This window comes from Symphalangus syndactylus, chromosome 12 (assembly GCF_028878055.3).
Source record: "Symphalangus syndactylus isolate Jambi chromosome 12, NHGRI_mSymSyn1-v2.1_pri, whole genome shotgun sequence".
NCBI lineage: Eukaryota > Metazoa > Chordata > Mammalia > Primates > Hylobatidae > Symphalangus > Symphalangus syndactylus.
This window is the reverse complement of record NC_072441.2, coordinates 48,683,117-48,699,399: the sequence shown is the minus strand read 5'-3', so window position 1 is coordinate 48,699,399 and position 16,283 is coordinate 48,683,117. Positions and strand designations below refer to the sequence as shown.

Genomic DNA, 16,283 nt, shown 5'->3' with positions numbered 1-16,283 from the left:
AAAATGACTAACCATGTGTAGAGTGTACAGAGTGCATACAGAAAGGCATTATAAATGTGAATTTGAGCTGAATCTTAAAAGGTGAGCAGGTAATCACTAAGGAAGCACAATGTGATAATAACTATTATCCTAGATCATGTTGTTCTTATTTAGTTTGTGCAAGATCCGTATAATAATGATTTATTTCTAACTGAGTAGAGAGGGGAGTTCACCATGTCGCCCAGGCTGGTCTTGAACTTCTGGACTCAAGGGATTTGCCCGCCTCAGCCTCCCAAAGTGCTGGGATTATAGGCGTGAGCCACCCTGCCTGACCAAATAGTGATGATAAGATAATACTTACTATGTGTCAGGCACTATTCTAAAGAAACATCATTACCCTGTTCTTTTGTTTTTTTTTGTTTTTTTTTTTTTTTTGAGACAGAGTTTCGCTCTTGTTGCCCAGGCTGGAATGCAATGGCACGATCTCGGCTCACCACAACCTCCACTTCAAGTGATTCTCCTGCCTCAGCCTCCTGAGCAGCTGGGATTACAGGCATGCACCACCACACCTGGCTAATTTTGTATTTAGAGAGACTGGGTTTCTCCATGTTGGTCAGGCTGGTCTCGAACTCCCGACCTCAGATGATCTGCCTGCCTTGGCCTCCCAAAGTGCTGGGATTACAGGAGTGAGCCACCGCATCCAGCCTATCCTGTTCTAGAAAAAACCTGAGGCTTAGAGAAGCCCAGCAACTTTCCCAAGATGATACAGCCACTGAGAGGCAAGACCACAATTCATTACAGATAACCTGTTTCCAAGCTGAGGAAAGATCATCTCAATTTTTCTAACAGGAGAATCAAAATCCAGAGAGATTAGGAGATCTCGAAAAAGAGATTTATTAGAACTTGGGTCTCTGGTTTTGAAGCCCAGGCAGACGAGGAGGAAGAATACTACAGGATGAGAGAGAACATGCAAAACCACGGAAGCACAGAGGAGCTGGGCATGTCCCCAGGAACCACAGATGTTTGGAACTCAGTATGCATTTATGGAAACAATAGGAGAAGCTAAGGCCACTAAAGTGGTCAAGGATTATGAAAATTAAACTATGCCACACGGAATTACATAGACTCTGCCCTGGAAGACATGAGGACACAATGAAGGATTTTAAGCAAGAGAATAAGGAGAACAAAGGTTTAGAAATGGGGCAGGGCAAACAGTTATGAGGCAGCAAGGACTAGTGTTACTGCGATCAAGAGTATTGAAGTCAGAAAAACCACCAGTTATTATGACCTTAGGAAAGAGAACCTCTTTGAGCCAGAATCTTCTCATCTGTAAAGTGAATATAATAAAGGGCTATTATGAGGCCTAAATGAGAGTACACAGATCATTGTGCTATGTAGATCTGACACTGTATATCGGATCTAGTCAACATTCAATAAATGATGGTGGTAACATTGTTTTTTGTTATTAATGTTGTTATGATACAAATATATTGAGGGCTAGTTTCCATCTATTTGAAGGAAGAATATATGAAATGCACTTACTGATGCTCTTTTGCTTAGGTTGTTTAGAAATAAAACTAATGCTGCTTGATTGGTTCAGGAGCAGTAAATTGATCTATATCAAAACAGCAAAGCCCCAGGAGCACAAAGAGAACTAGATTTCAGGAATGGCATGAAGTTAAGAGTTCCGTTTATCAACTATTTCTTGTGTCTCTACGGTGTGTCTAATACTCTATTAAGTGGAACATATATAAAAGTTACGACACCATCTCCTTTCAAAAGGGGGCGAGAGTCTACAACACAGTTCCTTTGGTTGATTTCCTCTGTTTCTGATTCCTGGCCTCCTCTCTCATTTACAACCTCACACACACCTCTTAGGTATTTACACTACTCCTGTGGAAGTGATCTGGGTTTCCCTACCTCATTACACCCATCTTGGACTATCTCCTTTCCTGGCTTCTCCAGCTGGATGAGTTGGATTACACGTTTTTTGATCCAAACCAGTATCTCATCATGGTCCAAGAAACCCTGCTACTAGAGTGAAGTTTAACCATTTCTCTCATAGCTGGCAATAGAATTCTTCTCAGAGGAAAACATCTTGAGTCATTATATATAGATGGTGTGCCTTGAGAACTTGGGTTAATAAGAGATAGGAATAACAAGAGGGACTGTTCTATATCAGAAATTAATTTGGAATCAGTAGTGTCACTACAGTTTACAATAATCTATTGTATATTCTAAAATAGCTATAAGAGAATAATTTGAATTTTTAGCATAAAGGCAAACATTTAAGGTGATGGATATCCTAATTACATTGATTCGATATTTTCAAAGTATATAAAGGTATTAAATTATCACATGTACTCTGAAAATATGTACATCTATTATGTATCAAGAAAAAAACATTTTTAAGGGGAAGAAAAAGAAATTAACTTGGGGATGTGGAAGGAGTTGGGGACAAGACAGAAGAGATGAGAAAGAGTGAAAAGAAAGGGATGGCAGAGTAACTTCATGGTATGCCTAAAATACTTTTTTAAAATGTGTAATATTCTAAGTTACTTGTATTTCTTTAACTCCCCTCATTTCTTCCAAATTTCCAGTAGGCTTTCCACTACCCCTAAATTCCCATACCTCTGCATGACACACACATGGTGTGAGGGGAGGTGCTGGTGAGGTAAATGAAGAAACCACAGGATGAGGCTGAGTTGCACTGCTAGATCAAAAAGGAGCAGAAAGGAGATATTACACCTAGAGTCCAGTGAAATAGTCCATAAACTGAACACATTCGCGGGGGCCAGAGGTAGTGCTGAAATCACACGTCTGGAAAATTGGCAGCATACTTCATGAAATACTATATAATATAAGAGTTGTGTAATAGGGGCTTGAGTCAATATTATCTAGTTTAAACACAAAACAGATGACCCCAACTGATATCTGGGTCATGATTTCCTCAGAAACATTGACTATTTTGGCACAATCTATAGGTTTGCCTTTCCAAAGTTCTTACTGTTCCTTCCCCAAAGCTATCCACCCTTGTCTTACCCCAGGTTACTGCAACAGTCTCCCTGGGATCAGCAAATAACTTCTTAAAGAATCATACAGTAAATAGGTCAGGCTTTGTGGGCCAGATGGTCACAGTTACTCAACTCTATACTTAAGGCCGGGAAACAGCAATAGCCAATACATAAATGGTTCAATACAAAGGTTATGTTCCAATAAACCTTTATTTACAAAAACAGGCAGTGGACTGTGTGTCCTGCTCTTTCTATTCTCCAGTTGTTGTCAAGGTACTCTTTCAAAATGTCACTCCTCTACTTAAAACTTGAATGGCTAATTGGTAGAGAATAACCTCGGATTGCTTGAACTGTTACCTACAATCCAAAGCCTGCTGTTAGTGTACCTTCTGCTTTGCTGCTGTAGCTCGCAGAGAGATTGAGGAAACACAACTCCGATACTTTCTGATGCAATGATTAAAGTCTTGAATGGTTTCACATCTGCCTTCCTCTCTAAACTTAATTTGTTTATCTTCCCTTTGGCTCCTGATCGTTTACCTCATATCTTGTTTGCAGTCTTGTATACAGTGTACTTTAGGAGAATCACTTGAACCCAGGAGGTGGAAGTTGCAGTGAGCCGAGATCACGCCACTGCACTCCAGCCTGGGTGACAGAGCAACTCTGTCTCAGAAAAAAATAAAAATAAAAATAAAAACCCTAAAGAGGTTAAGTAATGTGCCAAGAAACAGAACAAGTGGCAGAGCTGATATATGAAAGTAGAAAGTCTGACTCCAGACCACAAGTTTGTCACTTTACACTAATTTGTAGTTTCTCTAAGACCATGTCTGTTTTTGACCTCCTTGACAACTGTTCCTGTGTGACCCCAGCAGTCTTCTGTAGTACTCCTGCAAGTTTCGTTCTGAATCTTATGTACACTATGATTGGATCCAAGGCAATCATGACATTTATTAAGCATAGCCACCGTGCTAAGTGCTGTTCATTTGTTATGTCATTTAACCTTCACACATCCTAATAAGAAAGATAAGGTTATCTTCATTTTACAGATGAAGAAATATAGGCACAAATAATGTGCTCAAGGTCACATTAGAAGAGGAGCTAGAATTTAAATTCGTGTAGTCTGACTCCACAATACATACTCATGGATGCACAAGTAAGTAGAAAGCCTGAAGAATTCCTCAGGCCTCATAGGATGGGTGAAGTTAAATTATTCAGGCTTTAATTATCCAGGATAGGAGATAAGGGAGTAAGTATGTTTTAGTTATTTATTGCTGCCTAACAAATGACCACAAAACTTAGTGGCTTAAAACAACAATCATTTATCGGCTAACAATTCTGTGGGTCAGTATTTGGGCTGGATTTAGCTGGGAGGTTCTTCTGCTGGTTTCACCTGAGCTCACTCATGTGGTGACAGTCACCTGGAAGGTTGCTGGGGTCTTGACGGTCCAGATAAACTCTCTGGTGATCAAGACCAGTTCACAGATGTTTAACCTGTGCAGTGGCATAGAGCACTCACCTACGAGGGTTTATCATTCTGTTATTGCTGTTTAAAAATTATTAATAATTATGGTACAAGAGATCTCACTGGGCCTCGCAAGTTGGTACTGGATGTCAGCCGGGCATCTTTCTCCATGTAGACTCTTATCCTCAAAGAGACTAGCCAGTCAGGCATGGTGTAATCCCAACACCTTGGGAGGCCAAGGTAGGAGGATCACTTGAGCCCAGAAGTTAAAGACCAGCCTGGGAAACAGTGAGACTCCATCTCTACCAAAACAAAAAAAATGTAATTAGCTAGATGTGAGGGCACGCACTTGTAGTCCCAGCTACTTGGGAGGCTGAGGTGGAAGGACTGCTTGAGCCACAGAGATTGAGGCTGCAGTGAGCCATGACAGCACCAATGCACTCCAACCTGGGTGACAGAGTGAGACCTTGTATTAGAAAAAAGGGAGGTGCTTAGCCCAAGTTTCTTCACATGATGATAGGAACTTTCCAAGAGACTGAGAGCAAGGCTTCTTAAGGTCCAGGCTCAAAATTCCCATATCATTATTTTTTATGCATTTTTTGGTCAAAACAAGTCATAGGCCAACCTGGACACAATGAAGTAGAGGTCTGGAGTCCATCTCTTAATGAGAAAAACAGAAAAGTCACATTGCACAGGGGCATATATAAAGGGATGGGACAAGATTATGACTATTTTTTGCAATCTACCACAGAAGAGATAAGTGGTTACGGTAAAAGGAAATAATTTCAGTTTGGGACATGTTATAGTTGAGGTCTCTCCTGTGGTAAATTCATGCAAAGGTATCCAGTATTTGGATAACATATATGTGTCTAGAACATAGAAGAGAATCCTGGTTGGACATACGAATTTTGGAATTGTCAATATGCACGTAATAGGTTTCTGAATAAACAGATCAGTACTCCCAAAAAGACTGCATTACATGAAGGTGAAGGCTAACAAAGAGCTATAGTCAATCCCCTGGGACACCCAAACATCTGAGTGGAGTCTTCTTCACATACAGCTCAATCTCCCTCTCTACTTGTGGTCCTATCCTCTTTCTGCAGCCAGCTCAAGGTCAGTACCTACGGGGGAAGTACAGCCTGCTCTGATACATCCAGATATGGCTACTTACAGTCCGATGACCCATAACATAAAAGAAAGATACTCAATCCCCACTTTCAACCCAATATGCAAGGTTAGAACAGAAACAGAATTAACCACAATAAAAACTTCCATTTGAAAAATAAAAGAATGGAAACTTGATACAATCTGTAGTCCTTAATTGCTTGTTTGTTTTCTTTCCAGGCAGAAATCTCCCCACTGGCCATGAAAGAAATTCCTTCATTGACCTCATCTGGGCCCCTGGGTTCACCCTCTGGGAGGTTCTTCCCTTCCTTGTGCATTACTCTTCAGGTTAAAAATTGAAGTGGATGTTGCAGAACATGTTTTCCTAGAGACTGCCTTGGGATATGAACAATGACTGGCATTTCCAAGTCAGATTTGTGGTTTCTTTAGCGATAGAATTTCTTCAAAAACTTAGTACGCCGGGCGCGGTGGCTCACGCTTGTAATCCCAGCACTTTGGGAGGCCGAGGCGGGCGGATCACGAAGTCAGGAGATCGAGACCACGGTGAAACCCCGTCTCTACTAAAAATACAAAAAAAAAAAAAAATTAGCCGGGCGTGGTGGCGGGTGCCTGTAGTCCCAGCTACTCGGAGAGGCTGAGGCAGGAGAATGGCGTGAACCCGGGAGGCGGAGCTTGCAGTGAGCCGAGATCGCGCCACTGCACTCCAGCCTGGGCGACAGAGCGAGACTCTGCCTCAAAAAAAAAGACAAACAAACAAACAAAAAAAGCTTAGTACAAGGCCAGGTGTGGTGACTCACACCTGTAATCCCAGCACTCTGGGAGGCCGAGGTGGGCAGATCACCTGAGGTCAGAAGTTCAAGACCAGCCTGTCCAACATGGGGAAACCCTGTCTCTACTAAAAATACAAAAAGTAGCAGGGCATGGTGGCACTCACCTGTAATTCCAGCTACTCCGGAGGCTGAGGCACAAGACTCACCTGAACCCAGGAGACAGAAGTTGCAGTGAGCCAAGGTAGCGCCATTGCACTCTAGCCTGGGCGACAGTGCAAGACTTCATCTCAAAAACAAACAAAAATGTAGTACAGTAGTCCCCCCTTATTGGCAGAGGATGTGTCTCAAGACACTCAGTGGATGCCTGAAACCACAATGGTACTAAACCCCATTGCCATCAATCAGAACATGTTTAGATGTTCACGTCTGCCACCGACAAATTTAATGCCTTTTTCATTATAACAAGACACTAATCACACACTGTGGCTGTAACTTTTGCAATTTGAGGTACCACAACGAAACTAACATGAATTTTTTTCCTTCTTCACAATCTCATGGACAGAAGATTCATTCTTACTGTAGATCTTTCTTAATAGTCTCAGCATATAATTTTTTTCTTTCCTTATTAAATTGAGAAATTTTGCCTTTTTATTAAAAGGAGGCATTTTATGGCTTCTCTGTGATATCTGAATAGCCAGCATCACTAATCTTGTGCTTTGGGGCTATTATTAAGTAAAATAAGGGTTACTTGAACACAAGCATTGCCATACCACAACAGTGGATCACAACTGGGAGGGCTACTAAATGACAAATAGTTGGGTAGCATATACAGCATGGACACGCTGTACAAAGGCAGGATTCACCTTCCAGGAGGGATGGCTGGGATAGCATAAGATTTCATCATGCTACTTATAAGGGTGTACAATTAAAAACTTATGAATTGTCTATTTCTGTAACTTTTCATTTAATATTTTTGGAAATCATGAAAAATGAAACGGTGTGGGGACTTGTAGGCTTCTATGCCGTTTGTCACCCGTCCATCACATGTGCCAGTGATAGGGACAGGAAGCAGGGAAATTCTGGGCAGAAGAGGGCAGGTCCCTGGTGAGGGTCCCACCTCCAAGCCTGGAACCATGGCCCAAAGAGGGAACGTGAATTCCTGTTTTCCCACTCAAATGTTGCCTTTTCAAAAACTACCCATGGCCTGCCCCACCCCCATCCTGTACCCATAAAAACCGCAGGCTCCACCATCAGAGAGAAGAGAAACGGAGAAGCAGCTGGACGTCAGAGAGAAGCAGCTTGACTTCAAAGGGACAGCTTGATGGTGTAGCTTTGGAGAGGAGTCCCACAGGGGATGGCTGGACTCCAGGGGAAGATCACCTTCCCATTCCATCCCTTTTCCAGTTCCCCTTCCCTCTGAGAGCCACTTTTATTGGCAATAAAATTCTCCGCATTCACCACCCTTCAATTTGTTCATGCAACCCGATTTTTCCTGAATGCCAGACAAGAGCTTGGGTGCCAAAGGTGTGGACCCCAAAGGCTGTCACACTGACCTCTGCCCTTGCTGGTGGAGAGCAACCGCCTCATGCAAAAAAGGCAGAGGGCCCACTGAGCTGTTTAACACTTAAGCCATCCGCAGACAGCACAGCTAAAAGCGCACTGTAACGCACACCCTTTGGGGTTTCAGGGGTCACAGGTACTCCCCATTAGACATTGCCACGGGGCCTGCACAGAGTTTTGCTCCTGCCAACACCCAAAAGCACTCACCCCAGCTCCTAAACCTGCTCACCTGCATGCTCCCTCCCATGAGGGGCTGAGCATAATGGGTTCAAGTGAGTGGAGTTTACCCCTGCTAGTGGAGAAGTGGCTGGCTAGCCCCATTGCCCACACTCCAGGTCCTACTCATGAAGCAGTCAGGGAAGATTTCCTGCTTCACCAGGAACTACAATGCAAGTTATTTTTTCAATCTACCTCTTAAATTTGCTCATTCACTAGTTTTTATCTATTCATTCATCTTTTCATTGTTTTAATGGTGGCTATTTTAAGATAATCTTAAAAAATAAGTGAGGGCAACTCCCTTAATCTGATCTTTGCTGCAAGGCTAGATCTCTTTCTTTGGCTGAAGAATCTTAATGGGAGGACTTGGAGAAAGTCTCTGAACAACATTCCAATATGCTGTTTGGACTATAGAAATAATTGAACTTTCCAATACTGGGAGGCCCCAATATTCTGTAAATTCTTCCAAAACCAGACAAGATCAGGTGCATTCAGGGTGGTGTGGCCATAGAGTGTACATTCTTTACTTTCTTTCATCGTGCTTGCAAACCCATCATTTCTTATGTGAGCTCGTTGCTTTCTTGAAAAACCTTGCTAAATGCAGCAAAGAGAAACCATTATACATCTATATTCTGGTCCTTTCCAAATGCTTCCCCTAGAATTCAACTACAGAAGGAACATGATCAGCCTTCCAAGTTAAATAGGTAACATTTTTATCAAATGTTTTATCACATCCTAACAAGGATCAACAGTTTCCCAGCCTGAGAGGTCTGTTTCCTCACTGCCAATTTTCTGACTGCTTAGGCAGTACTATGTTTTTGGATTTTAGAAGTTTCCATTTCCAAGTATCGATTTCTGTATGAGTTAGAGTAAAGGCTAAGAGATCCCAGAATCCAGTGACATCAAGAAAATAGATGTTTTTCTTCATCTCACCTAACAGCCAGGCCTAGACTAGAAGAGCAGCTCTGTTCTAGGTTTGCCTTTCCAAAATTCAGGTCATAGAGGATCCAGGTTCCTTCCATCTTGTTGTTCCACCCTCTTCTAGGATGTCTTCCCCATCTTCATCATCACAGCTGGTCACAGACATGTCCGTGAAGGAGAGAGAAAGCAGTCCAAGGCAAGCCATCTTCCTTTAACAAAGTAAGGCAAAAGTTGTATTCATTGCTCCTAGTTATATTTCACTGGCAAGCACTTACTGACAAAACCACTCCTCCCTACAGAGGAGGATAAGAAATGTAGTTGCCAGCTGAGTAAACACGTGACCAGCAAGAAGAGGAGAACAGTTTTCTGGGGACAACTATTAATCTGCCTCAAAAAGTAAAAAGGAAAGATACCCATGGCTAAGAATGCTTAGAAATGCAAATGCCAAAAAGGGATAAATAAGTTTCTTAGAAGAAAAGAAAGTGAGAGCCTGAAAAAAAACATATGGCAAAATCTAGCTGGTGGGTACCCAAGTTTCCATTTTATGATTTCAAGTACTTTTCTGAATATATTTTATAAATAAAAGTTTTATTTATTTATTTTTTTAAGAGACAGGGTGTCCCTCTGCCACCCAGGCTAGAGTATAGTGGAACCACCATAGCTCACTGCAGCCTTGAACTCCTGGGCTCAAGTGATCCTCCCACCTCAGCCTCCTGAGTAGCTGTGACTACAGGGATGTGCCACCATGCCTAGCTATAATTTTTTTTAATTTTATTGTAGAGATGGGATCTCACTATGTTGCCCAGGCTGGTCTCAAATTCCTGGCCTTCAGCAATCCTCCTGCCTCTGCCTCCCAAAATGTTGGGATTACAGGTGTGAGCCACTGTGCCCAGCCAACAGTTTTGTTTTGTTTTTGTAATTTTTAGGAAAGTAGATAGAAAAAGAAAGATCTAAGAAGAATATCAAGATAGAACAATAGTAGTATGAGGAGAATCAGAGAAAATGGTATATTATGTCAATGTCAACATGCTTGTCTAAAAGAAAAGAAAAAAGTCAACAGAAGAAAATAATTTCATAAAAAAGGTTTTTTTGAAATTATTTTCAAAATTCTCCGGTTGGCTAAGAGAAGACAAGAAAGATAAGAAAAGGAAATATTCTTGCTTTCAGATGTCTTATTGTGGAAAGAAAAAAATAATAAAATAATATATTTTTTAAAAAGGCAATATTCTTTGGACTTGAAAATACAGATGTTATTAGAGAATAATTATGGTAGAAGTTACATTTCAGTGAATTGGGAAATGAAAATGAACAAGGAAAAATGAGACAACAAGTGTAGCCTGGTCTTTTTTAAGAACACTGGCTTTCACAGAAAGAAACCAACAGTTAAGATGACAACTAGCAATGACTAATTCCATTTGCATGAGTACCACTCTCAGGGGGCTGAGCTGGGATAGCAGTAGTAGGTTATAAGGTCAAAGAGGGAACTCTTCCTCTTTGCCCTCTGAAGGTTTGCTGAAAACTGAACTGACAACAGGCAGATTAACAGGAGAAAAAGGCATACACAGTTTATTTAACCAGCTGGAGGCTGGAGGTGGGGGAAATCACAGGAGTGTGGTTACCCAATAACTCAATGAAGTCCAGATGCTTATATACTCTCCTTCCTAGGGGAAGAGGTGATGGGGAGCGGGGGTGTAGGGGAAATGAATGCGGTCAAAAAACAATGGCCTGGAATAAAGTTCCTCTGAACTCTGGGAGAGGTGGACAGAAGGTAAGGGGCAGAACTTCACTGTGAACAAAGGTTGTCTTATACACATATATTCTGCCAGAAAATCTCTTGGAGCTGCCCTCAGAGGAATAAATGAAAAGTCTGTCTGGGCATGGCAAAGATTCCTAGTCTCTTTTTTTATCCAGTGGTAATCTTTCTCAGTTATTTTTTAATTTTTTTTTTTTTTGAGACAGAGTTTCGCTCTTTGTTGCCCAGGCTGGAGTGCATTGGCGCAATCTTGGCTCATCAACACTTCTGCCTCCTGGGTTCAAGCGATTCTCCTGCCTCAGCCTCCCAAGTACCTGGGAATACAGGCATGTGCCACCATGCCTGGCTAATTTTGTATTTTTAGTAGAGACGGGGTTTCTCCATGTTGGTTAGGCTGGTCTCGAACTCCTGACCTCAGGTGATCCACCCGCCTCGGCCTCCCAAAGTGTTGGGATTACAGGCGTGAGCCACGGCGCCCAGCCACTTTCCTGGTTATTTGATAAAATTTCTAGGGAGGGGGGTCTTAAGACAATTGCATTTCTTTTGTAAAGAAACTTCTCTAGTCAGATAAGGAAATTCCAGAGACAGAGTCCCTCCCTGCGCTTCAGAAAGAAAGAGGATCGCAGAGACAAAGGGCAGGGAAAGGCCAGAGACAGACCTTGGTTCTGAGTCTTATTTCCGAAGCCTTTCAGTTTTCTTTAATTCAAAGTACTAGGCATGCCAAAGTACCATATTTCAGGGCATTGTTTTCTAAGTCCCAACAGAGTCCAAAAGACTAGGGTTGTCCACAGTTCTTCTACTGCCCACCATACATATAGTGCACATCTTGGCTGGGCACAGCGGCTCATGCCTGTAATCCAGACCTTTCGGAGGCCAAGGTGGGAGGATCTCTTGAGGCCAGGAGTTTGAGACCAGCCTGGGCAACATGGTGAGACTCTGTCTCTACAAAAAAATTTTTTTTAAAAGATTAGCCAGGCTGAGCAACATGGTGAGACCATGACTCTACAATAAAATAAAAATAAAATAAAATATTAGCAAGCACATGGCATGTGCTCATGTAGTCATGCACATGTAGTCACAGCTACTCAGAGGGCTGAGGTGGGAGTATCACTTGAGCCCAGGAGTTCAAGGTTGCAGTGAACTATAATCATGCTACTCCAGTCCAGCCTGGGTGAGAGAGAAGAACCGCCTCAAAAAAGAAAAGAAAAGAAACGCATCTTGAACAGCTGGAAAAACAGAGGGCTCTGTATCTTAGGTTAGAAAAGTTTTCCCAAAGTTCAGAACTTCTCTTGAATGTGTTGGTTAAAACTTAGCATAATGAGAGATAGTACCCTCTATCTCCACTCTCACAGTCAGTAATTGCCACTTCTGCATGAGATAAATAGTTTGTTCCCTGGAGAGTCAGGGGTCCAAATTGGGTGTAGAGATGAAGAAGGACCAGAAAACACCTTAGCCACAGCTGGAGTTTGGGCAAAGCCCTACTCTTTCAGAACATCAACTGAGGTGGAAGGGGTCAGTAAACCAATACATCTGAAGAAGCACATGAATCAGCAACAGTAAATCTTACAAACTTCAGGCACCTTTGTTTGGCAGACTAAACTGGAATATTCAACCATCCCCTCCTCCACCTTCCATTCCAAACTTCCTTAAAAAGAGACTCAGAGTCAACAAATTCTAAAGTTGGCTCTATTTCTTCAAAGTTGTAGAGAAAGCAGGAATCTCTTGTTCTTATATAATAAAGCCAAAATTCCTTTAATAAAAAATATTATTTCACAGAGAAAAGATTATATTTTGTTGTCTCTGAGGAAATTGAATGCTTTTTATTACAACGAGTGCTTAAATTCTAAGTGACATAGCTCCCTTCTCACATTGGTAGGAGAATTCAACCACCATTGGCAGATTCACCGTCAACCTTATTCATGGGGCTTGAGCTCACAGTCCTCTGAAATCCCCAGTTACTGATGTACTCATTCAGATGAAGTCTTAGGCATTGCAATACAGAATAAATCAAGAGATGAAACGTCTACTTCTTTTGGTGGGAAGTGCTTGAATATTTCTGAAGGAGGTAGATAAGGCCACCAGACTGAGGTTTGGAAGAAAGAAATGCAAGGAGGAGAGAAGTCATCAGGGGAGTAAAGAAAATGTTCTTGTGAGGCCTAAGTCTGGAAGATTCCCCTCTTAAGTGGTTCCTCAACCCTTTTGGAAAGATCAGTGGAGAGCCACCTAGTGGTAGCTGACAGGGAAGGTTGGCCAAGATAGGACAAACCTAATATGCCCCATTTATTTGAAAGCTTTATCGGAGAAAGGATCTGTTCCTGTTAGTTTTCAGCCAAGCTCTCAGACACTCTTTGGGTCAGTATATTATAGAGGTATCCAGCATGCACAGGACAGTGTCATTCTAAGGCAAGTCTGTGTCCATATATGACTTCTGAGTCACTGGGAGGGCCATGCTTCCTCCATATACCAACAGGAACATCCATATAATTCACCAAGAATAGGCTGTCTGGCTATATGTTCAGAATGATCACCTCTCAACATCTGAAACATAACTTTGCTTTGTGCTCAGTAGAAGGCTTCAGTTCCAAGACATAGTCCAACTGTGTAAAAACAGAATGGGAGTGGAAAGGCACTCTGGTGAAGAGATAAAAGGTGTGGTTAAAGACTGGAGTGCCATTTTAATGTGGCTGCGCTGTCTGGCAGTTTAAAGGAGGTTTGCTGAGCCAGACTGATTGAGGAAGGGTTTTATTGATTTTGCTTTTATTTTTTAATGGGAAAGACTTGGGCTTGTTTTATAGGCTAAGGGTAAAGACACAGTGAGACAGAGTCAGTGGTTCAAGATTCAGGAAAGGATAATCGATGTAGGAAACTGACCATAAAAGGGTTTGTTTAGATTATTAGCATCTTTTCAGAAAGGGAAATTAGAGATTCTTCTACATTTCTAAGTTAAGACACAGTTATTCCACAGTTCCATATGCAAATATTAATCCAGTATTACAAAGTGTGAAGACTTTCCCAGGTTCATTTAGGTTATCTTTCAACTTATGCCAAACAGATATAATCAGTAAAGAGCCCACTGGAGTGATGGTTTAGAGACGGGAATCTTAAGTTTGCGAAATACCTGAATCACTTGAGACTTAGATCAAAAAAGTCTGCCAGTAAATTAACAAACCTGTTTTGTTAACAAATTGAGAAGGTATTAATGAAGATTCACAAAGTCCACCCTTTCATCAGCCTAATGTTGACGAAAGATGAACAGGATATTAAATCAGTCATGGAAATGCTGAAAAGAAACCAAGTTAAGAGGCATAGCTAGAGCTCTCTCTCTACTGTTGTAAAGTGTCATTGGTTATTTGCACAAAACTTCCAAGAGAAAATAATGTTAACCTTTAAGTAGCATATCCGTAATTTTCATTTTGCTGTCTCCTTCTTACTGTAAAATGTGTTTTGTTAAATACATTCCCTTAAGTAACATCACCATATTCCTGAAGTCACTAGATGGCCACAGTACATCCACAGGAAGTCAAGTCAAAGCACCAGCAGTGTTCATTTAACATCGTAAAACCTCCATTTCCTTACCTACAAAATGGGGATAATAATAGTACTTAAGACCATAGGATGGTTGTGAGAGGTGGTTGAGAAAGTACGTACATGCTTACTAAACGGTAGGCAGCATGTGTTATTATGCATATGATTTTCACAGTAGATTTGCCATGCTTTTTCTTCATATAAAGTTAAGGAATAATGAATACATAAAAAATGAAGAGACACAATTTGTGTGTTTCTATAAAAAGAAAAAGCTCTGTGGCAGCAGAAAATAATTTGAGAAAAAAGGGCAATGTACACAATGATGGAGAAAATAAAAACGTAGTGAGGATGCCAGACACAGGCTTTGTGGGGAGGGAGGACTCGGCTGAGGAGGAAATTAATTTAGTAGATTTCAAAGATAAGCAATGTTTAGTGCAGAAACATAATTGCCTTTACTTTACTTATAGGTCAAAAACTGAAAAAACGGTCACTTTGAAAATTAAAGAAGCTGCTATTATTGTGGTTGTCATTAATAAACATTATAATGTGGTATGAATGATGCTTCCCATGATAGTCTGGTAATGTACTTTTAAAATAATATTTTCATGTTTTGTTAAATTTGGAACTGATGGGTCATTTGGGGTGTACAAGGCTAGGGCAAGGGATTTATAAACATGTCTGAAAAGAAGTATCTGGAATAAATCAACATAAAGTGAAAAAGAGAAATAATACAATTGTGGTGTCTTAGTAATTTCACTAAATTCATCTTAAACAAGGCTTGAGTCTATCTATCTATCTATCTATCTATCTATCTATCTATCTATCTATCGAGAGAATCCTTTTTGAATGTACTTGGAGAAAAAGCAAGAAAAAGGAAAAGCAATCCTTGACAGAAATGTTAAAAAAAACACTTAAAAAATCATTTTCCTTCTATTTAATTGTATAAATGAAAAATCAGACATAGTAAATAATATTTCTATCTTGTTTTATTTAATATATAGCACAGTAGCTGGTATAAATATAAAATTTTTTTCTTTCATTCTTTTATTAATTTTTTTTGAGACGGAGTCTCACTCTGCGGCCCAGGCTGGAGTGCAGTGGCGCATTCTCAGCTCACTGCAACCTCCGCCTCCCGGGTTCACGCCACTGTCCTGTCTCAGCCTCCTGAGTAGCTGCGACTGCAGGCACCCGCCACCACGCCCAGCTAATTTTTTGTATTTTTAGTAGAGACGGGGTTTCACCGTGTTAGCCAGGATGGTCTTGATCTCCTGACCTCGTGATCCACCCGCCTCGGCCTCCCAAAGTGCTGGGATTACAGCCGTAAACCACCATGCCCAGCTGTTTCTGTTGTTGTTGTTTTGTTTTGTTTTTAAGACAAAGTTTTGCTCTGTCACCCAGGCTGGAGGGCAGTGGTGCCATCTCTGATCACTGCAACCTCTGCCTCCCGGGTTCAAGTGATTCTCATGCCTCAGCCATCCTAGTAGCTGGGACTACAGGCATACAGTACCACGCCCAGCTAATTTTTGTATTTTTAGTAGAGACAGCGTTTCACTATGTTGGCCAGCTGGTCTTGAACTCCTGGCCTCAAGTGATGCCCGCCTCAGCCTCACAAAGTGCTGGGATTACAGACATGAGCCACTGCACCCAGCCTACAATAAATAGTTTTAATGATAAAGGAGAAGATACAAGTCTGGGCTATAGAGTCAGATTGACTATGATTAAACCCTGACTCTACCAATTCCTGGCTTTGTAACCCAGAGCAAATGATACGATCTCTCTGTACCTCAATGTCCTCATTTGTCAAATGGGTATTAGAAGTGTCTAATTAGTTAATCCATGTTTGGAGTACCTGGCATATAATAAATACACAATGAATCCCCATTATGGTAAGTATTAAATAGTGCCTTAGCCTTCAAGGGCTAGCATTCAAAGAGTCCTAGGTAGTGGCTTCATCCAGGAAA

At 41.3% G+C, this 16,283-nt stretch overlaps 1 protein-coding gene across 2 annotated transcripts in view; it reads right to left on the bottom strand.

Moving 5' to 3' along the window:
* TLCD4 (TLC domain containing 4) overlaps positions 1 to 16,283 on the bottom strand; it is a 126,240-nt gene that overhangs the window by 101,132 nt on the left and 8,825 nt on the right. The window lies entirely within an intron of this gene.